Raw genomic sequence first — 23213 nt, forward strand, 5'->3', positions numbered from 1 at the left:
TGCTACAATATATCTTCAGCCCTCCCAACTGCAGTATTGTATAGCATTTGAACATTCACATAAGCAAATAAACAGTGTGAACAAGGGTTTTACTTGAGTCAAGATGCATTTAAATGTGCTAATTAGCTACTTATGTGATTGTTGTTAACAATAGCTGGGACAGTTTGTTTTATTTAGGTGCAGAAGTAAGAATATGTGCAATATTGCCAAAAGGCAGTGTCTACAAATAGCTCCATCGTGTTTGTTTATACGAGATAATGTTGCTGGAAAAAATTGAAGGTGTTTTTGAAAGCTTAGGTTTTTAATGTTGAGCTTCCCAATAGGTGGGCATCACTATAATTGAAAAGCTTTTTCTTATTTTCTGTACAGTTGTGTAATGTCAGCTGATGTCCACCAGGTGGCACTGTGAGACATCTTACTTTTCATAGGATGGTAGATTCCTGATAGCCCAGCCAGGATAAGCCTGCAGCATATTCCAGATTCAAGCAGATACAAAACTGATAAAACACTGCCCAGAGATAGAGAGAGACCACTGTCCTGCAGAGCGGATGAGAAACAAGCTGTCTAATAATTTGCATATTAAATTAACCTTGTTCTTTCCCAGATTCAGATTTCCATATTGCCTATGGATAGGGCTGGACAATTAATTGGCAGACGAGACTTCTAACAGTTTGTGGGACCTTTCAGGATGACATTTCAAGTTGTTTGGGGACATCTAGCTAGCTTTGAAGAGAAAACTGTAAACATGATAAATTAATGTATACAGTGCACGCTGGAATTAGTAACTATTGAGATATAAAGTGCTTGTGAATTCAAGGTAATCTGCACTTTCATTCTACTATTTTAGGTATCAAGAATTGCAGAATACAAGGCTCTTTTTAATATTTTGCCCACAGTGCAGACAAGGTTTAACACTTGCATAGCAGACATTATGATAAATGCAGGCTGTAGTGCACTATTTGCCCAGGTCACTATTTTATAATTGTATATTCATATATCCCTAAACCTGCCGGTATAGAGTGAAAAACTGACTGCATAGAACTATGTACTTGTACCCCTTGATGTAAATATCAGCTCTGATCTGTATGGCAATGATAGACAAATTGCATGATATAGGGGGTCTCATCTGTAGTCCAGGGTCACCTAAGGGTACAAATAAAATTCCTTAAGTAGGGTAAGACTATAGAAAGAGATGGTCAAGAAGTACAGAAATAGTACAAAAGATGGTGATAGACTGCAACCATGTGGTAGAAGATGTTAACAAGAACTGGAAACTGGATTCAACAGATAAATCAAATGCACAAAGTTACACAAAGTACAAAGTTAGACAAAACTGTATTTTTCTAATGAAAAACCATAAAGTATAATTAGTTAAATTATTAATACCAGTATTTTTATGTCCCCAACATATTACATAGAGTAGGGGTTGCAAATTACAAACAGATACAGAAAGCTATTTATACTTGTTCAATAAAAGATCTGGTTTATTCATTTGATCTGAAAAATGTGAATGTTGGATATCATTGTGCTTCCCTCTAGTGTATATACTGTATTTCATGTCTGTGCAATTTATGACCTGTCTGGTGACTTGCAGCTGTATGACCTGCCTAAATGTACAGTACTGCAGTACTTCTACATTATGTGTAGTAGGAGTAATTGAAAAAAGTCAAACATGATTTTTATAAATTGTATTGCATTTTTGTTATATTCTATCATAACCTGTTTTATTTTGTTTGTTAAGCTTAATTAGGACAGTGTCAGCATTACATAGAAACCTGGATTATGTATATTTTATATGTGTAGAGGTTTTGCATGGGTTGCAGTGGTTACATTGATGATGATAATTGAAAATGGGAAATAGCAAGCGTCCAACACAGTGATCACATATTAGTATTCCAGAGCTTTACAGATGGGGCACCTTGTGCCCTGTGACAAAACCTGCATTAACAGATGCCTGGCCAATAGTTTTGGCTGCTGTTCAGTAACAGAGAGAGACAGCTGAGCAGCAAGTGTCCTCTCCTCCTGTTGCTTTGATGGATTTTGTGCTACCATCTCTTTGACGTGACCCTCAAACAAAGGTCGGTCTCTGTCTCTGGGTGCAGCTTGCTGTCTTAATGTATATTACTGTGACTTTCCATTACAATATGCCCCCCATACACAAAATAATGCTGCTAAATACAGTGAAAATGGACTTTTACATTGACAGCAGTATGCCTAAAATTGTACACAACAAGGGTTTAGTTTTAATCAGTAAAGACATTTGAAATTATTTGCAATATTGCAGACTTACAGGCATTACTTGTGTGTTGGATGCAGGCCAGATTATTCAATATCCTTATTTAATCTGACATTAGACAGCTCAGATAATCAATCTGCTGACTTTTTATTGATGCTTTCAAAAATCCTACCAATCATTTGTTTCAGCAGGGCCATTATTTGAACACCCCTGCCCCCCCCCCCCCCCCCAAGGTCCCTATCAATTTGTTTTAGCAATTCAGTTAATTAAAGTCCAAGATCCCAAGAATCTACATGCTAACTAGAAAATCATATAATTTCTTACAAATCTCTTTAAATGTTGCTACCATGATTTCTTTCATTCAGTTCCAAGAACATATATGTTTGTGAAAATTTGGGCTCAGCCTGAAGTAAACATCCATTCATTATGGAGGATAGGGGTAGTCCCTTGAATAATGAGATTATGGTGTTACCATGCACACATTTCCTGCTTTCAATTTGCATATGAATGGTGTAATAGTTGTATATACACCAACTAAAACATTATCAGCCTACAGGGGAAGACACAAAGCTGGGTGACCTGCCTTGTTGTGTGTCATACCCTTGCACTATTGACTGGTTACCTGGTTACTGGTTGAAAGAATGGCTATATTGTTTAAAAGCTAAGGCAGTGGCAAAGATTTAGCCAAAAAGGCACACACTATTACAGGTACCATCTGACCAGTCATTTAGATGTACACACATAGTTAGATGTCTGGTAGTCTCACTTATTTAAAAGTTGTAATAGTTTCTAAAATTGTCAACCTGGAACAATATGCAGATCGGACGTTCTGACTTCAGTCCGACTCCATTGCCTGGGTACCTTTGCTTGAACAGTACTTGAGTTGGGGGATTAACATGACTTTAGTTCCTGGCAACTATCATTTTCTGAAGGAGATTTGTACTTGTAGTTTCAATATTTGTACAAGAAAAATTCATTTTTTTGGAACTATATGTAATGAGCCCACGTTAAACTGTTACTACAATGATTGGCCTCAATAGGAAGGCAGGAAGAAAATATATTATATTATCATTTTTCATAGATGACACTGTCAATAAGCAAGATCTGAAATACAGGGGTCTAAGAATATTCTTTCCCACAAAACAGCCTCAACTTTTGTCTTCTGCTATTGTTAACTTAAAGCTGAACTTTAGTCTCACCCTCAGTCTTCCCCAGTAAGGTTCTTCCACATGCTCAACCAAGCATCCAACTAAATAGGAGCAGTTGGGAATCATTTACACGTAGCTGCTTTTGTGGTGGATTACTTCTAGTTGCGGGGTTGCATTCCCTCGACCGGAGGAAAAATTACTCCTTAACCTCAACTGAACTTATTCTCCAAGTTTTCTTGGATTTCACTGCACCCAGCCAGCTTACAGTGTGCATTAGAAGCTGCTAAAAAGGTTAAAAAAATAATATGTGTATTGTAGTGAGTAAAATTTGGCTCTGCACACTTTCAGCAAACAGAGAAAGTCAACTTACCAAATTTACCATGTTTCATTAATAAATAGGATTTTTGGGAGCTTGTTACAGAGACACTTCTCCATCAGATCACTGACATGTTGAATATCTAGAGCTTAAAGGTCCTTGAAATAACAATTTCATTGAATAAAGCAATGAGTGAGCAATAACAGCAATATTAAGAAGGCAAACTAAACACAAAAAATGTGACTCATATTAAAACCATCAACCTTGGAGGGCTCCTTAAACTCACCTTTTATAAGTAATAAATACTTACACAGTCTGTGATGATATGTGCTAACATATTTAAAAGGTAAGGTATTGGTTACTGGACCCTTCAACTCTTTTTGTAAATGCTAATTTACTAATTATCTAATTATATATATATATAACCTTGAGATTCTGTTGTCTTTATGGTGAATACAAATCTCAGTGTTCACTGACAAGTTTGTATATAGTAGCTTTAAACTAAATATTGGATGCACTGTGACATGTATAAAAAGGGTGCATTCTCTGCTGCTAGTGGGTATTATGAGAGTAAATTTAGGTATATTGCTTTAGATGTATAGTTGGAGCTGTTTGCACCAAGATTTTAAAAGGCATTGACTGACAAGTGTGTAAGTCTACAATACAAGTCAGCTGGTACTGTATATCCATAAGAAGACTTCATGAAGCCTTTTGATTAGTACCTAGAGTTTGACATTTTTAATACTCATTTGCATGCCATTTGGCCAAATCATGTAGATGATTAAATGATTACATCAACTAAGTAATGTAAAATTCAAATTTAAAATTAAAAAATTTGAAACAAAATGCAATTATATTGGGAGTTTTAGCTCTCCAGAGAATGAAACTTGTTTTATGCCTATATTTTCTATCACCCAGACAGCATATGCAGTGTATTTATATGCATTCACCCTGGGATATCTTTATGCATATAGACTGGCAGAGCCTACCTTACCATTTTAAACCAATTTATTCAGCTAATGGATTTTAAGGGCTGCTATATTTCTTGTCAACTTTTTAAATTTGTTTAAAAGATCTTATAGAATTCAGGTTCTCCTTCCCCCACATGCCCAGCAGTTCAAATACCAATGAATATCCTAATGTGAGTTTATATCCAGCAAACTCTGCAAAATAAACAGCACTACGTACTTGGCCACAACAAAAGAACACTTCCTAATGAATAGAGCCAAAATGCAAATACAGGCACTATTGGATAAAATCATCACACTATTGGATCAGCACAGACACTGTAAACATTTAGCACAAGGCACTTTTAGTGCTGCTAAGGTAATTTAATGTGATGTTAAAGTACAACTAAAGGCTCCTATATGGCATTCTAAATAAGCACAAAATCAATTTGCTGTCAATCCAGAAAGCAGTGGGCAGGACTGGGTGTAACCAGATAGTAATTGACATGCTAAAGGCTTGAAACTAGCAGTGACAATACTGATTGGCACCCATGCCTCATGCAACTTTTTTTTTAACCCCATGTAGTAGAAGCAGACACAGCTTATATACAGATAGATACAACTCTGCTCTGAATTTAGAAACCCTGCCGAATTGTAGCCAAACCATCAGCACCTGCAGGAAGCTGCATTAGGTGGACTTCACTGGTAAAATCCACAGGTATTTGTGGAACATTGCAGGGGGTTACTGGTGTTGTATAGTCCCTTTCCTTTGTACATTACAGCAGATAGCTTGTAGCGGATGGACCTTTCGGGTCCCTCACACATCTCAGCCCTCAGCAGTAACTTCTGTATATATGTTAGAGTCTAAGTATCGACTTATGGATCTTGCTAGTGGTGCTGCTGTTTGCTATTTTGGAACAACAACGCTACAAAAATGCTTCAAAAAATTGCAGCATTATTGGCCATCTGCTTTCAGCCTCTCTATTCTAAGAGAGAGTGATGTCATTTCTGCAAAGTATCCACTATCTCCAGTGTTGTTTGTCCTCCATCTCTTTCTATTCACTATTCAGGTAAGTGGTTTAGTCATTGCATCGCTACGTTGGCTTTCACAGGGGCATTAGTAGTGGCTCTGAGGAGTGCAGTGGATGCCGGAGGAACACATGCACATGGATTTAAGATTCTTTTTTTTAAGAAATTCATGGTTCTCTCTAATGTCTATGCTGTACTTTTTGGTTATTGTAGACTTGCCTGGTACTGTAAGTTTCGGGTTAAGTAAGGGGTTTTGCGTGTATTTGTTATCGTATTTGTTGAAGGGTCCTATTTATAAAGAAATGGTGATCCACTAACTTATTGGCACTTTTTTGTTCGCCTTTAATGTTACTGATATATATATATATGTATATATATAATAGGTTAAGAAGACCCGTCCCTAACAAAAAAAACATTTTCTTTTTCTAGAGTGGAAATCTTTTGGCCCTGGCTTACATACAGAGACAAACATCCCTTTTCAGCCTCAAAAATGTTGTTGGCTTATATAAAACACACGCTTAAGAAAGGAAAGCTGCCATTATTACAAATACTAGTTTCTTGACAGTTGTACTTCAGGGCCTCATTATTTTCCTAATCACCGTTCTGCATTCTGATTTCACCCTTACATTCCCTATGTATACTTCTTCTGGGTCAATGAGTTAGAAAATCATATAACCAATGACAGTCACACAATTAGCATTTTAATAAGTAGTCCAGTAAAGACAGCCCATGTTTCCTTTCAGCGAAGGCTTCCTTTACTTCTGCTCCAGTTGTCCATGCTCTCTGAATAATAGGGAGGATGCTAAAGCCTATATTATATGTGTTATTTTAGGCTGGATATTGGATTTAATTAAAAGACCATGTCTTATTATGTCACACACCTTTATCTATGGTAGGCATTATTGATAACAGAAAATAGCGTAAGGGTTCTATTTCATATCTGATTTGTTTTAAGACTTAAGGAAATAACCCTTCTTACAGCATTTAGTACCTATGAGCACCCTTTACTTGTATATCTTTGAAGTGTATCATATCAAGTGATTTAGTTTTTAGTATGTCATCCAAAGAAAACTCACAGGTCCAGAGTATTCAAGGCAAGGTTTAGGGGAAGACTTGTATTGGGAAAAAAAACAGGTGCTGTTGTATTTTCACCAATAAAAAGGTTTATGTACTTTGTATTTATTTAAATGTAATACAAATGTATAATAATAACTTAGAGATGAAATTATAATATATATATATATATATATATATAAACATGTGGCACACAATGTGGTTTTAGCATGTTATCAGGCTAAAGTGTTAATAAAGTATGTATATGATAACAGCCACCAGGTAGTTTGTGTTTAGCTTCATGTTATGTAGGTGTTTCAATATTTGGTAAGGTTCCAGTAACACAAATGTATATCAGAACAATAGCAAAAAACAGTTGCTGATTTTTTTAATTTATTTTTGTATACTAGATCAATGTTATGGCATCTTTGCAGATGACAGGTTATATGGATAAGTGGGTTCTTTGTTCATTAGCTATTTGGGCAGTACTCAATCCACACTTCAAGCATAAACTGTTGTCCTGCATGACCTTAGAAAACCACATCACACAACATTCCTAAAACCTCACCTCATTGTCATATGGAATGTGTTGATGACACTATGCTTTTAGTACATACACCTGTCAGTAAAAGCTCACATCAAACCACATATCTACATTGGAAGGACAGGCCTGCTGCCACTACATTGTGTGCCTATATTTCCCACATTCACAAAGTATCTACAAATAGCCATACAAAGTCTGTGTTTCCATTAGCTTTTTAGTAGAATCTGCAAGTTTTATTGTATTATTTTGCTCATAACCCATGTCCATAAAATCAAGAAGATTTAAGCTTATTTGCTTGACCTTAGTATGGATTGCCCTGAGAAACAGACACAATATAATTGTCAGTGAATTTTTTCTCCTTATAAATCAGTGAACACCTACTAAAAATACAACCCACCTCTAGTAAAATACTCTGACATCTCTAAGTTTACAGTACAATGTAAAGAGTTTATGAATAATTGACTCTAAAGGTTTTAAAAATTCCATTTCACAATATATCAAAAGAAGGTTGTACAGTAAATCTGCAGTAACTTTTATATCATAATAATGTCATCTCAAAAAAGTGAAAAACAGGCCACGCTCTGCTGTTTTTTTTCTTCCAAACCAACCTAGTTTTTTATGAGCAACATACTATACAGGTTGCCCAGATCTTCCATTACACGTAAACAGTTTATCAGTATATATAAACCCCCTTTATAAATATTAATTGCCAAATGAATACTACCATACGTGTGATTGTATTATATTTGCCAATACAAAGTTTTTCCTTCCCCAAACATACACCCAAAACATATACCCAAGATATGCAATTATATGAGGTTTGAGCTCAGTTTATTACTTCAAAGAAAGCTGCCATGAGAAACACATGGAGAGTGGTATTATGAGCTGATTTCCTCTTTTATGCAGACTTTTGAATTTGTTCTGACATCCCTGATCTCATGCTTGTTCCAGACTAGTGATTTATACTTCATAACTGTTAAAACCAGAGAGAAGGGGAGGACATAGGGAGGTGCAAAATGTGCCGGCTTGGGACCCAAACCCTCCAAATCCAACAGGAGCGCAAAGTCATGTCCATCACTGCCAGAGAGTCAGCATGATAACCAATAAACCAGCACTTTTTAGTCAGGGGCACACATATTAGCCCCACATTTCTTACCTGTGTCCTGACAATGGATGCCAATACAACAGAATGAGATCATTAAAGGTCTTTTCATGCATGTGTGCACGTTGGATGTGAACATCATGGACCTAGATTGTTTTCTGTACAGAAAGCCAATGACCATTCATTCTTCATCGCCCCTTGAGGTCTGTCTGCTTAGCTGAAATTCCAAAAACCAGGTAATACTCTTAACACCTAGGGGACCCATTTATGAAGCAGCAGAATAGCTTTATCTTAACCATACTGCTTCTTCTTAAAGAAATTATCTTCTGCTTTATTTATGGGGAATGGTAACGGGCTTCAGAGGCATGCTCTCTGCTTTGCTTGCTTCAGAACTCTGTCCTACCTGCTGTCTGTAATAAATTGTCTCTCCAATATTCAAGGTCATATTCACTCTAAGACTGCTGTATTTCTACCTTGTCTGTACATGCTGTATGTCTGCAGGGTAATCCAGCACAATGACTTTAGGGGAAGGGTATTGGACCTGCACTTTTTTGTTTTTACAGTTTGATTAGTGCAGTTTAAAATGTAAGGCATACAATACATTGACTTCATCAGCACTTTCTTAGTTAATTTGTCTTCATGTTAATCAAGTAACATGTTTTTAATAAATCAGATGGACCTTGTACAAGGACATGTGAATATTGATGCCTTGAGAAGCATTATATTCTAAGTAAACACAAACCTGTCAAATTGTGCACAGACACCTGGTAAATGGCCATTAAATATACATCTTTCCCCCCCCCACAACATATTTACATTGCTGACTCAGAAGAAAGAGTTAAACCTGTTTTGTAATGCTTAGTAAAATACAGAGTGGCATGTTACCCAACATGCACTCTTATCAAGGCCATGCATAATTGAGAAATGCGCTAGAGCTGCATGTCCAGTGACCCGAAGGTAGCCCATGTGTTTTCCACTTTCCTTCAGCTGTTTTATGCCTGAGGGGAAAAGCATATGAAGTGTTAGTGTATTCTAAACCTTAAGCAATCCTGATTTCTGCCACAATAAAGCTTACCAATTCATGGATAACAAACACCTTTATTTTACAACCATGCAACTAATTTGTGTTGCTTATGTAATGACTTAAACACAAGTAAGAAAAAAACATTATTTAAAATATTTCTGCTGCATATGTTTTTTGTGATCTCTGAATTTGCATACACTGGATTTGAGAATGTCTTTACTCTTCATACCTATAATGAGTAAGACTTCCATGATGTATTAGCTATACTAATAAGGATCATTTCCCTTTTTGCACAGTTACAAGGTGCCTACTTGATTCAGAGCGATGCAAAAAAGAAAAAGAAAAAAAACTAAAGAAAAACTTTTTGAAAAATGTTCCAATTTATCCCTACAGGAAGAATTTTACACATGTGACAAATATATAAACTTAGACTTATAATTCACTGTTTTGTGTAGCATTTATAATGTAACCATGTGTTTTTGTTTCTGCATTTTACTCCAATTTTTATCTACCAAAAACATATTAGTTAACTATCTCCACAAATTCTTAAATGGTAAAGGTGACATACCGCAGCCATGTTCATAGTACTGTGACATGCCTACATGTTGAGATGATATAGTGCTTCTCAGACCAACAGGCACCAATTGACCATAGGGACTCAAGAGAGAAGGAACAGAAAATGCTAATAACATAGTTGGAACATGTAGGTATGTCTGAATCATCACAGTTTATGTTGAGATGTTTATTCAAAACCCCAAAGAGATAAAAATTATTTTGCATATTATATGTCATTGTCAATTAAGCAATGGTGGTGTACAAAAATGTTTCTTGTTTGTGAAAATCTATTTTGTTATTATGGAATTCTTTGTCCAGATTTGTTATATGTAAAACAAAGGTAACCAATGTGAAAAACTACAGAACAGGAAGACAGTTTTTCAATAAGTGCTTGGCATAACAATACAAATACATTAAATAACCATGGCTCTTTTGTCCACAGTTGTTTGCACCATGAGGCTGATTCATCAAGCCAAATCAGAAGCTCACTCGCGCGCGCGTAATCGCGATCCGGATTTGGACGTATTATATATATGTGTGTTCATATACATATAAAGGAGAAATTATAGGAAGAAATAGGCGAAGAGGGCTTTTTGGACCATGTTGCTTCACATGCTTCAAATTGAAAAGATTGCCTATTTCTTCCTATGATTTCTGATGTCATGGGCTTGGCTCCAAGCAACATTCATGGAGGATATTGCTTCTGGTTAAAGGAAGAATCCACCTTTATGTGGTTCCACTACCAAGCTGAGGTAAGTCAATATATAGTTGGCCAAGGTCTAAAATGCCATTCAAACCTGCATGATCCCCCTGAAAGGCTGGAAAAGCAAGAACATATGTTTGGCACAAAGTGGATTTGTCCCTGGAAGATTTAGATACTAGTACAATTTATTTTATGATAAACACCTAAATATTGCATACACTCCAGTATTAAATGAGCAAAATTAAGTTGAGCAACAACAGAATATTTGTTCATTTCTAAGAGACATTTACCCTGCTTGTGAGCTTGGCAATCAATGTGCTTTGATGTTGTGCTTGGAACCTGGACCTCCTTCCATTACCATCAGGTGTGTTAGAATGAGTATGCAACTCAGCTGGACAACTAATTGACAACCAGTTTGGACAGCAAGTGGAAGTGTGTTTGTATACAATAGTGCTAAGATCAGGCAGCACAGCACAATGACAACAAACCTATAACACAACTACGAATGAACAGAGGAGTTGTGTGGGGGCAAATCAACATGAGTGCAAATGTCAGAGTAATAAAATTAAAACAAAAAAAGGACAAAGAAATAAAAAACATGACAATTTTATGCATAAAAGAAATATGTACAAAATACATTCAAATACCAATATGTGACAATATGACTTTGAGAATGGGACGAAGGCAAACAGGGTAGCAGTTTGGAGTGGAAACCAGGCATACATCTGTACTGAATATTTGTGGAAAAAATGACAAAACATTGCTGAAGAATTGCTAAACTACAGAAACTGTCATTAGAACAAAAACATTGCAGCAAAAGTTGAAACTAACAATAATGAGGATTACAAAGTCACATCAATGCATACCATCCAAGCAAACTTACTTGATTAATCCCCCCACAAACCAGTCCAATTAAAATAGAAATAATGAAAATGCATATGTATTTATATGCATTTAAATGTATTTTGACATACACAAGTGAAATCCCTAAATGTTTCTTGATACATGTATTAAAACATCTTAGGCAACAATCCTTTTTTCAAATATTAGGACATAGGAAATTTTCTAGCTGCTTTTTAAACCAGTTGTGAACTGTTTTCAAAAATAAAACCCTTCTTTTGCACATTGGAATATAGAGCTATTATGTTTATAACTAGCATTTTACTCTGTTGCACATTCAATTTGGTAAACTCTCTCAGGTGACGGCACTGTCTTTATGTGGTATAGGTTGCTACACAGAACAAGGTAGGGGAATGCTTGACAGATTATTTAAATCAGGAAATTTATTAAACTAAGTTTATTATACCAGCTCATACATTTATAGTTTTTAGTTAATTTGTTCTTAAATATTGTGTCAGTTTGTTTAGTTCATAACAGTAATTCCTATGAACATTTATTTAAAATGTTATTGTATGGTTATGCATTGTATAGGAATGTGTTTTATACCTACATTATGCCCTTTTGTAGAATCCAGTGCTTGCCTCTTGTTTATTTACTGTTAGAAGTCACTATAATGAGTGTTTCACCACTAAAGGGTCTGCTATATTGACACATAAGGCCTCTGTAGTGATAAATACACATTTCTAAAGAAAACAAAAAAAGACAAGAATAATGTATGCATATTCCATCTTATTTAAGTATATACAAAATTGGTAGTGTTAGAATTCAGATTACAGTGGTTTGTAGCCCTAATAACATGGAACTAAGCTCTGGCTTAGTCACCATTACTGACTTGTTCAGTGCTGTGTCTTTGTATGGTCATCTTGATGGAGGCAGAGATTTGCTTCCTCATGTTACAGCCTCCGGCAAGACAAACTGGAGCTGCACTGCAGTGACTTCGCCTAATGTCACTCTAGATTTGCCAAGACAAGTAGTCAGAAGTAGCAGTGCTTTAGAACTCACTCTGCGGTTATACAGCTAAGAGTTTTAGGTTTAGGAGTGCCTATTCACTGTCCAATACCAGGGAGCACTCAACTGTTTTCATGAGTAACAATTATTAGCAATGCTTAGGCAAATATATGTGAAGGTGATTTTTTTTTAATAAGGTAGAGAGGGTTTAGATGTTTGTCAGGTTCTTATTGCTATTTGTTACATGCTGGGAAAATTTACTCACTTTGTCCTGGTGACCATTTTAGGGGAAATTCAAAAATATCATGTTATCAATGCAAGAGAAGTAAGGTAAAACTACCATTGGTAGCACCTGTTGTTATGAATATTCTCTAATATGGAAATTCTGATCACCCCAGGGATGATTCCATTTATAACTTGTTGTGTCCTTAGAACAAGAAGTCAAGGGATATCTCTCTAGGGGGACATAGTCAACAAAAATAACCTGGTATAACTTTTAATCATTGCCTAATCAAAAAATGCATTTGCTTTACATAAACAGAATACAAATCTATGTATTTAGAAGCCACAGTCTTTAGACTTGAGATTGGGTTTTCCTTCTCCGTGTTTCAGATTTACATTTTGTGATGGTGTGTAAGAGGGAGCAGTTATGCTTTTGAAATGTTTAGGCAGCAAATAAATGAGACCCAAAAATGACTACCTTCACATCAGCTTCAGCTAATTGTGTCTGGTACTAAAAAGAAATTTTAGTACCTGCTATACCATAAAGAAGAAGACGTATTTTGATACAGATGGATATGTTGATGAATACAGATTCAAATATTCTTCATTTTCTATCACCTCCATGAAAGCTTCTGATAAAATTAGGCCTATTTGTAACTCCCAGTAAGATATTCCTTTATCATCTGACTCACCACCATATCCCCTTGGCAGACAGTGTTGGCTTGTTTTGCCCCAGTTTTCCTGGAATAGTTCTCATTCATACCGTCCATCATTCCAATGTAAGAATGCCTCTCTACCAACACACGCCAGGAGCACAGTACTATCCCAAGATGCACAATATCAGCAGCTGCTAACTATATAGGAGAACAAATGTTATTAAGTAATGTTAATCCACAGATATTGTTTTCAGTGGAATGACAGTTTTTTTTGTATTCTAGAATTACAGTCATGAATCTTTGTCTTTTAGCGGACCTAATAGTGTGATTAAACAAGCAACATAAATATAAATTGCTATATTATTATTTATTTTTTAGGTAACATTGTATCTGATATTTAGGAATTGACCCAATCTTTTCCAATTTGATGCTAAAACCAGCGTTATATGGTCTTTTTCAGCACAATATCATACCATTCCATTCAAGAAAGAAATTTTAATTGCTACTTTCATAAAGAATAGTGTGATGGGGTATATGAAGAGCAAGGAGGAAATATATTATCTATCCTAGATTAGACTTCTACTAATCTGTACTTTATTTATTGCTCTGTCAGTGGCTTGTGATATATAACACACTTTAGTATAGAAATACTGAGCTTAATGTCCTAAAAGTGTTGGAAGGGGAAAGCAGAATTGTTGCCAATAAAAACAATCAAGTTCAGACTTTTGCCTTTTAAACCTGCAGTGTTGGTTGGTTAGGTGTAACTTCTTTTTACAATTTTGTTCATGGGGTATTTTTATATTTTCTAAAGTACAGTTATAAGCTTTGTATAATGTTCTTACTGAAATCTTGATGATTTTATTTTCCTTTATCATATTAAAATGTCCTGAATTACATTACCTAAAGTGTTTCATTTATAGAGGTCAGTGTTCTAACCTTGTGAGCATCTGGTACATCTAAGTATTGGTAATTTTTAGTTAAACTTCATAATCATCTATAAAAAAAAACTTTATCTTAAGCTTAATAGTTTACCCAGTTGTTATATGAGACAGAAAGCCTATTCCCCGAGGCAAGAGTTTATAACCCTCCACCTTAACAATTTCCCACTTCAGCTTCCCCATGTTCTCGATGAAAAGGCCGTCGGGCTTTTCCACAGGGTCTATAGATAAAAAGTCATACATGACAGTACTACACAAACCTGTCCCCTGGGGTGGTTGTGCGTCTCCCCATAGGCTGTATCTCTTGGTCCAGGTCCTCCAGTGACTTGTTTTGTGTAGCAGAAGTATACAAAGCATGGGGAAAACAAAGGATAGTGGTGTTAGGGTAAAGTATTACATTTTAGGTTTACAGTATGCAAAAGTATTGTTATTCTTCAATGGAGCGGGAAATAAAGGGTAATGAAAGGCAAGTACCGCAAAAGCTTAAAAGTTGGTGCACTTAAACTACATTAGTGCCTGCCCTAGTTGTCCCAAAAATATGGTTCTTAAAATAATTGGTGCATCATGACCTATTTCCAACATCTACAGAAATATAAAGTCCACTTTTAAAATAAATGGCTTGGGCTACCACAGAATGGTCTAAAGTTAGGATAGTCAAAAATGTAGAAGATGTTGGGAAAGTATTGCGTTGGGCTGGGCCTGGGCTGTATTATGTGAGTGATTTTACAGCAGAAACAAAACATGTATTCAGATGGGAGTTGCAATGGCAGATGTGCAGGATTTGAGAGGCATAGTTGTATTGAGTAGGACTGAGCAATCCAAAGAAGATTTTGGACTGATGACCTCCTATAACTGACAACATTGACTTATGGTATTGATGCCACAAAGAGGAATCCATTATCGACTTATGTCTAGTCATGAGGAAGAACAGGTAGATGCTCCAGGAGAAACACAATTGAGAAAACATATGTTAAACTTGGTCATCCAACCTATTTGCTTGATTCTAGCACCAGCTGGTAAGGCATAGTATTCTTTTCTTTTTTTCCTATTATACCCAATCTCTGAGAGCACTGTGAATTGTGACTGGTGTCTGTTGACTTGATATTTGTAGAGGACATTTACATAGCATGGCAAAATCAAGGAATGGGGTAATAGGGTTAAAACATTATTACCCTCAATCTTTAAAACCCCCCACCTCACCTTCCCCATGCTCCTGATGAAGGGACCAAAATGTTAGCCCTCAAAATTCAAGCCAGGATAAGAATGATGAAAGACTTCAAAAACTCCTAATTATAATGTGTGGTCTACAGGTAACCCTTGCAATACTCGGAATATATGCATCTAAAGGGGGCAATATGGGGCCAAGATTGTACTTATTTTCTTGCACAGTACACTATGAAATCTGTTGATAGTTTTTATTCAAGTATATCAGCTTTATCTATAGACACTCTTTAAATGAAGATATGTTTTTTTTTCTGTTTAAAACATTCTGTTGAAAAAAGTGAATCATTTTTATTGGGTGTAACCAATTCTTCCTATGACTGTATATCAAGTGTTCACCTGTGTGTTATATTACTAGGGTGGGAAAAATGATATAGCAGTTTATGATGTAAATTTCCGTAGAGTATTCCTTTTCTGCCCTCTCTCTTGCTTTTACTATACTCCACATATACTGTACTTTACTGTTGCTCATGGTACTTCCTGACCTATTTTTGAGGAATATCGGGTTTTAAAAATGAATTGGTGGTAACTCCTCACACTGTGTTTTAAAGTACCTCATACATATTTTATGTGCAGGTACCAGAACAATGAAAAGCTGTGAACTATTTATATTCGCTCCAGCAGAGCCCTGTTCTGATGTGTCAGTTATATGGAAAATAAATTGTTCATCCACTGCCCCCTGTTACAAAATCATTTAACACATATGACCAATTTACGACCACCTGCTGTCATGTTTACCACAGGAATCTTGTATAAATAGCATAGCGAGTGGATAGGGGAAATCTAAGGATGCTATATCACTGAGCCATTCCTTCATTTTTATGATATGATCTTTAAAACATTGCTAAATATTCTCATATTTAGCAACAACTACTCCATGGGGCTTCTTTGAAATTGCTGTTATAGGTTGTGATAGATAGTAGAAACTGCTAGAACAGCCTTTAAGTCTCTAAATATCCATCTAAGGGTGTTTAGTATCCTAAAATACTGCAAGCACATAACTGTTGTGTATTTATCAACCTGGTACTGTGAATGAAATGTAATCTTTAAACATCAACTTGAGCAGTTGAGGAACTGTAAAATGCAAATGTTGCTACTTTTTATCAGTTTGCACAGTGTGGATAGATCCCTTGGTCTAACATTCCAATGGAATTCCCTAGACGCCTGTAGGGAAGTGCGGAAGCAGGCAGGAGGAGCGGGCCAGTTCTTAACATTGCTTGAAAGTTCCTAAAAGCTACCGCCTACATTTCAGAATTGAAATTTTATTTCTTATTAGTGCACTTCATTTATTAACATATTGTTTTTTTTCTTTCAAAAAACATGTGATACTTTTCTTACTCTAGTTTAGGAATTCTGTAAGTGCAGCACTTTATTTTTTTTTTGTTAATATGCTATTTTGTGAATCATTTTTGCTTAGCATTTTTTAAATATCTGTATTTAATGTTGTTGATGGTGTACATGTGCACAGATGATCAACTAAAAAACACACCATATTTGTGCTGTTTTTGCAATAATTACTTTTTAAGACATATGTCTGTCATGACATGAATATCCTGCTTCATACTACATTTTTTAAATATAGGGGATAACATGAGTAAAAGGATAAGAAATAAACACCTTCATAACTCAGTACTAAGTGTACCTTTACACAACAACACTTTACACATAACACTTTATATATTTTTTAATATGTTACAGACAGATTATATAAAAAACAGAGTATGTATGTATGTATATGTATATATATAAATATATATATATATATATTTGAAATGCATGAGAAAGAGCTCACGTGAGCACTACAGGTAAGCTAACTTCAGAGTGAGACCCTGAACACTTATTAAAGCTCTCAAAGGCTGAAGAGGATACACTTTCATCAACGAAGCTGGATTATGCAGTAAACCTGGAACAGTTTTTAAAAAAATCATTTGCTATTAGTTAACGAATGTTTTAAATCCTGGACCAGATCTATTCCATGCTTGCCCAGGCTCCTTTGTGGGTGTAAATTTTAGTTTGTACTATTGAGCTTTGTAAACATTCATATGCAAGAGTTTGACCGTAAAGAATAATGTGTATCATTAACATTTTGAGGCATGAGTTTAGATTATATATGCTATATTTAACAACTAGTTTTGTTACAATAAGAAAACATGAAATATATCCCATGTAAAATGTATGTGTAATATAAAACTGTTTATACCTAGTTACGAAGGTAACTGTATTTATAGTCTATGGGCATATCACAGACCATCTAACTCAGTTGTGGTTAACTGTATGTGTGTCCCCTGACATGTGCAGAGGGCCACACATGACAACATGTTTTGGACTCACTTTCAACAGAACATGGTGAGAGCTGCAACATTCTCATTCAAGTTACATTGGGCACAGTGTATTACCAACTCAATAAATAAATGAGTTGCAACACACGACAAAGCACAAAAAAATGTCTTTTGGCAGCCCAATGGACGGAACATGAGCAGGGGATGTCATTTTTAATTAATGGCACTGCTGCATAGCAAAGCATTTATGGCACATTACCATAACGTGGTGTGTTAGGTGACACACACATCATTCCTGCATTGTATTTTACAGAGCACCACAAATTGTGGATTTTTCTGTACTGTGGTGTGTTCCATTGTAAGTTCATTTTAAAGATGGCTTTGTGGTGCCATTCAAATCCTGAAAAAGTGAATGTTTTGCAAATGGGTTAGGTACACTTCAATGGGACTTCAAGGGCCCATCATGGTGGAAAGCATGATATTATCAGCTGTGCCAACCATAGAGAATGGGGGTTGTTGTAAGTTTTCAGGGCAAACTCCTTCTATTAAATAATTCTTTTTTTGAGTGATTTGTATTAGTAAACAGGAAAATTATGTAACTGTTTCATAGTTCAATTATCCTTTAAAATAAAGTGAGGCATTTCAAAGTTTTTAGCAGAGTTGTTTTGTTGCTTGGAGTTGTTCTTTAGGATTTCACACTTCTCACTATATTTAATAAAGTCTATTACCAAATTAGATGTCATAGCTAACCAGTCCTGTTCAACTAGAAGGTCTGTGGTTTGACAGCTGTCATAAAGTTGCTAAGAACAAGCCTTGTGGCTTTTTAGACTGCAGAGTGTCTTCTCCTGATTTATTTTTTCTTTCTTTTGCCAATCATCTAATCACAAAATTGACTCTTTCATCAAAACCATATAAATTAAAAGTAAAGGAAAAACCCCACTGACTAGAGTGAAAACTAGTTTATTCTGTTTCTGAATATGTTATATCGGGGTTATCTAGCCAGGAATCTTAGGGAAGTCCCCTGGGGTTCCTTCACTGGCAATCCATTACTTCAGTTTTCTTCTTGAAAAAGGTTACTCTACATAAAATAATATAAAATATCATATAAAACTGTCCAAAAAGAAATGTAATGTGGAAATCTGGACACTTTCCTACTGAAATCTCCTAGAAATGTAATTTCCTTGTGTGATTGGTTCATTGATTTTTCCAGAAGTCTACATTAAGATAAAATTCAAATATTAGGTACCCTTTGCAACTGGAATTTTGGTTTTAAATTCCCCAAGGATTAATTATTTCTGAAGGGATGCAGACACTGCAGCTTTCCTCATTAGAGCATGGGACATGCACCAGATAATTATAATGAACCAGACATTCCAATTCAGGATTTAGTTTGCAAAGAACATAGTGGAACTAACAGCTATTTCTTAAGAACTGCAATACGAAGGATTCTCCATCAGTTTGTTAAAACCCTTGCAATTTACATAGATCACCCAGAGGGGGTTCATTTTTGTAACAAAATTGAAATTTCACTTGATACACCAAGTACCACCGAGTGAATTGGTATCAGTCTGATGGCACTTGTTGTCTTTTGATGTAACATTGAGCTAGCAGCATCTGACTGCAGTTCACAAACCGCCAGCAGCACAGGAACAGCTCACACCACAGGCTATTGTTATTAGATGTTATTTGATGACACCAGACACTACTCCTTTACACAGGAAACAATCAAATAATATTTTTTTCTCCCCTTGATTTTGCTATCAAGCCACAGTCTAACATGGTATATTTGTTTTAATACTGCTGTGTCTAGAAAATGTCCAGCTATTTTACACAACCATATCTGCAAAACTCTTCTGATTGCAAAACTAGAGAAAATCTCAAATAGTTTCCTACCACAACCAATTTAATTTTTCCTGGGTAGGATAGAATGTAAAGGCCAGTTTCCAATTCAATAGTGGGAACTGAACTGTATATCAGAGCAGAGTTAGTTATTTTATTCCTTTGTTTATTGTTAAATTTACAACTCATTGATCACACTAATGTACCATGAGCTGTAGATAGGCAAATTATTTTCTTGGGACCTCCTATTTTTGCAAGGGTTCCTCAAGGGTAAAAGGATGAGATAGCCTTTGTTACATAAATATCACATATTAAAGTTTGTGGAAAAAAAGACGATGCAAGAATTATTTTTGCTTCTTCATAACAAATTGTTACTATTGCTAATTTATTAAACATTTTTTTTTCATTTGCTTCCCAGCTTAGATGCAAAAAAGTCAATATTATACTGTGCGGCACAACTGTGTGTTCCTAAAATGTAATTAGCATTCCTAAGAGAGGGGTCTATAAATTTTAAAACTCAGGTATAAAAGTCTTGCCTAACTGCACTGAGGATTTTTTATGTTAGTTTTACAACTTTAGACCTGATTACTAGTTAATCACAGGGATATGTCTAGTTAATCACAATAGGGTTCATTTATAAAAGCAACCGTGAACATATGTTACTGGTCCCAACAACAAATCTGAGTTTGGTTGACATCTTTTCTAATAACCTCTCAAATTATAGTTGACGTTTGTTGCTTAAAGGGAGTCTTTTCTTAAAGCACGGCATTAGTTTGGGAAGCATCAAATGGAAGCTATCATAGCTAGCTCCCGGGGCCAACATACTAGTTCCAGGGCAATGAAGCAGAACACATTCCATGTTACTAGGAATTGCATTATTTAATCAGAACTAGTGTGCAGCCTGGGTTTTGGGTAATGGCAGCTTACACCCTGAGATTTGTCACAAAAGTATTTTGTTTTGAGTTCACTGCTACACTTAAAGGAAGATCATCACTATAATACAAACTGTGTAATCAATTTATTTTTAATAAATACCCTATGCATCTTTTTTACATCACACAGCCATACTTATTATAAAGAATACCCAATGAAAAACAGTATTTGTGGATTTGTTGTCTATAAATCCCACACCACATCCCCAATTCTATACTTATAAATCCAGAAAACAGTTTATGTAATAATTGCTGTGCACCATAAAAATTCCTAGACAAAACTGTTTTTTGGATTTATAGATACTCAATAAAGCTATAGTAATACAACACATTTTTGAAAAGGGGATTAGTTTGTATGTTTTTTCTTTATTATATTCAAGACATAAACACAGTTTTTTTTTTTTTATTATTATTATCCCTATTAAAGGCTGTTTTCAAGGCGCAGTAGTTAAGGTTAACATTATACACACAACTGACTAAGGCAACTGGCTAAGTACACACATGCAATAATTATTGTTGGAAACGAACGACTAACGACCAATCGGCTGATAATCGTTAACAAAAAAAGTGCACAATGTCTGGCCAACGACGCCGATGAACAAAGAATGTCACTCAAAATGAAAGACTGTCCTGGCGCATCTAATTGGGCGACGATCGTTCACTATCTATTGTGTGTACAGTCTTTCAGTGATTGTGGATGTTTCTGCAGTACACATTCTCCTGTATGTGTCACTTCCTGCATCTTTTAAATGATCTATCTAGTGTGTGTACATTATTGGTGGATTATATTTGAACAATTGTATCGTTACAGCATGTACATAATTGTGCACTATAAGATTGTTCAAAATAATCTTGAATATTCGTTGATCGGTCGCAAATCGTCCGTTTTCTAACAATAATTGCATGTGTGTTCCTAGCCTAAATCAGGAATAGCTCATCCCACCTCCCTCTTTGCTCATTTAAGAGGGAAACCAGTAGCAAAATGTTGTTGTACTCCTTGTTTAGAAAACATAGAATTCATTTTAAAGTCCATGTTACGGTTTTTCCTTGTATTAAATGTTTCTTTGCATTATAAAGGCTTTATAATAATAAACACTTTATAGTAAACTGAAATTAAAAAATAAACATAAAAGCTGTACTAAAATATTAATAAAAATATCCTTCAAAATAAAATTTGGTCTTCTGCATTCCACAAGGATGGGAGCAGCCCCAAAACAACATCCAAATATCTGGTTTAGTTTATCTTTCCCAGTTCAGTACACAAAAGGGGCAATTTATGTTGAACAATAGTCCAAAGTGGTCTTATGATCACACTTTAAGTTTGTACCTATTTGTGCTTTTTTTTTTTTAGTTTGTTCTTTGTACTTATTTAATTAATCGCACAAGAGGACCTTAGAGTAGAAAAGACCATAAAATTGGACATATGAGGAAAGGTAAATGACGTGAAAACGACCTCACCCACTTGAAACCCTAATAAAGACTGCTGGGATGTAATAATATTATTATTGTTAGAAATGCATTCTAGTTCTATGTTCTGTGTCCAAAAGACAGATTTGTAACCCCAGTGTTTTTTTTATAGTAATATTGTTAATATCTGACATTTGTGTTTAACGAATTCTGCTTTATTGAATTCATTATTTGATGTTTCAGTTATAGGCAGTAAACAGCAAATTCACATTTTTCTGAAATCTGCTGCTCTGTCTTGATAGAGATAAGCATCTTGTACAGACAACAGTTGCCAGCAATGTTCATTACTTTGACAAACTTGGATTAAAGTTCTGTTGAGTAATTCACATATGGCACAATCTGCACTATTAAATTCCTTGTCAATAGGAAGGGATCTTCCTTCTCTGAACAGTTTGAATTTTCTTTATATTGAACAATCCACGAATATTGAAAGAAATGTCCACCTAAAGTTTTTTTTTTACTTGGTTTAATGTGGAAAATGCCAATTTGGCATATCTTTTTAAGAAATCCAATGTACCTAAGTTTCCAAACCCCGCTATTCAGCTGTAATGATGTGAATTGGATCCTTGGATTCTTAATTCTGCATCACAAACAATGCAAAAGGGAGGAGGGGGTGAAAACAACATGGTGGTTGGTAGGAATAGATCGATAAACTATGACATAAATTAAAGCTTCAGTGAATGTGGAAGTACAATATATATCTGATTTCTACCAATTACTTTATTTCCAATTATGTAAATGCAAACTAAAATACAAAATCAGCAGCATAGCCATGACATGAGCTAACGTGTGAAATATATTAGTTTTGTAATCTCTCCAGGTAATAAGAAATAGGGCTAGCCCTTATCCCAGAACCAATAGCTGCAGTTTGGCTCAGCCTGTCATGCCCCCTGCCTGTCATGCCCCCTACCTGTGAATTCTGGTATTTCTAAAAAAATTATTAAATATGTTTAAAGTTTAAAGTATTTTTTGTCAGTGATTGATCTTAAAGTATAGCTGCAGTATACTACACACTATCTACTTATCCTCTTATTTTGCGAAAGGAATATTTAGTTTGCATAATACTGCATGGGTGTGCATCTTTAGTTATTAGAGACAGAGAAAGACGGAGATTCAAACTTCTGATCTCTCTTTAAAATACTAGTTGTCTTGCA

At 35.3% G+C, this 23213-nt stretch overlaps 1 protein-coding gene across 3 annotated transcripts in view; it reads left to right on the forward strand.

The window, feature by feature from the left end:
* Nucleotides 1–23213, forward strand: part of FGF12 (fibroblast growth factor 12) — a 264552-nt gene that overhangs the window by 121216 nt on the left and 120123 nt on the right. The window contains exon 1 of one of the 3 annotated variants that reach the window (XM_072408231.1): nucleotides 592–739. The exons of the other annotated variants lie outside the window; for them this stretch is intronic. The gene's annotated coding sequence lies outside the window, so the exon portion shown is untranslated. Of the gene's footprint in view, nucleotides 1–591; nucleotides 740–23213 lie in introns of those variants that run through there. 3 annotated transcript variants of the gene reach the window in all.

The sequence above is a fragment of the Pyxicephalus adspersus genome, chromosome 4 (assembly GCF_032062135.1).
Source record: "Pyxicephalus adspersus chromosome 4, UCB_Pads_2.0, whole genome shotgun sequence".
Classification (NCBI taxonomy): Eukaryota; Metazoa; Chordata; class Amphibia; order Anura; family Pyxicephalidae; genus Pyxicephalus; species Pyxicephalus adspersus.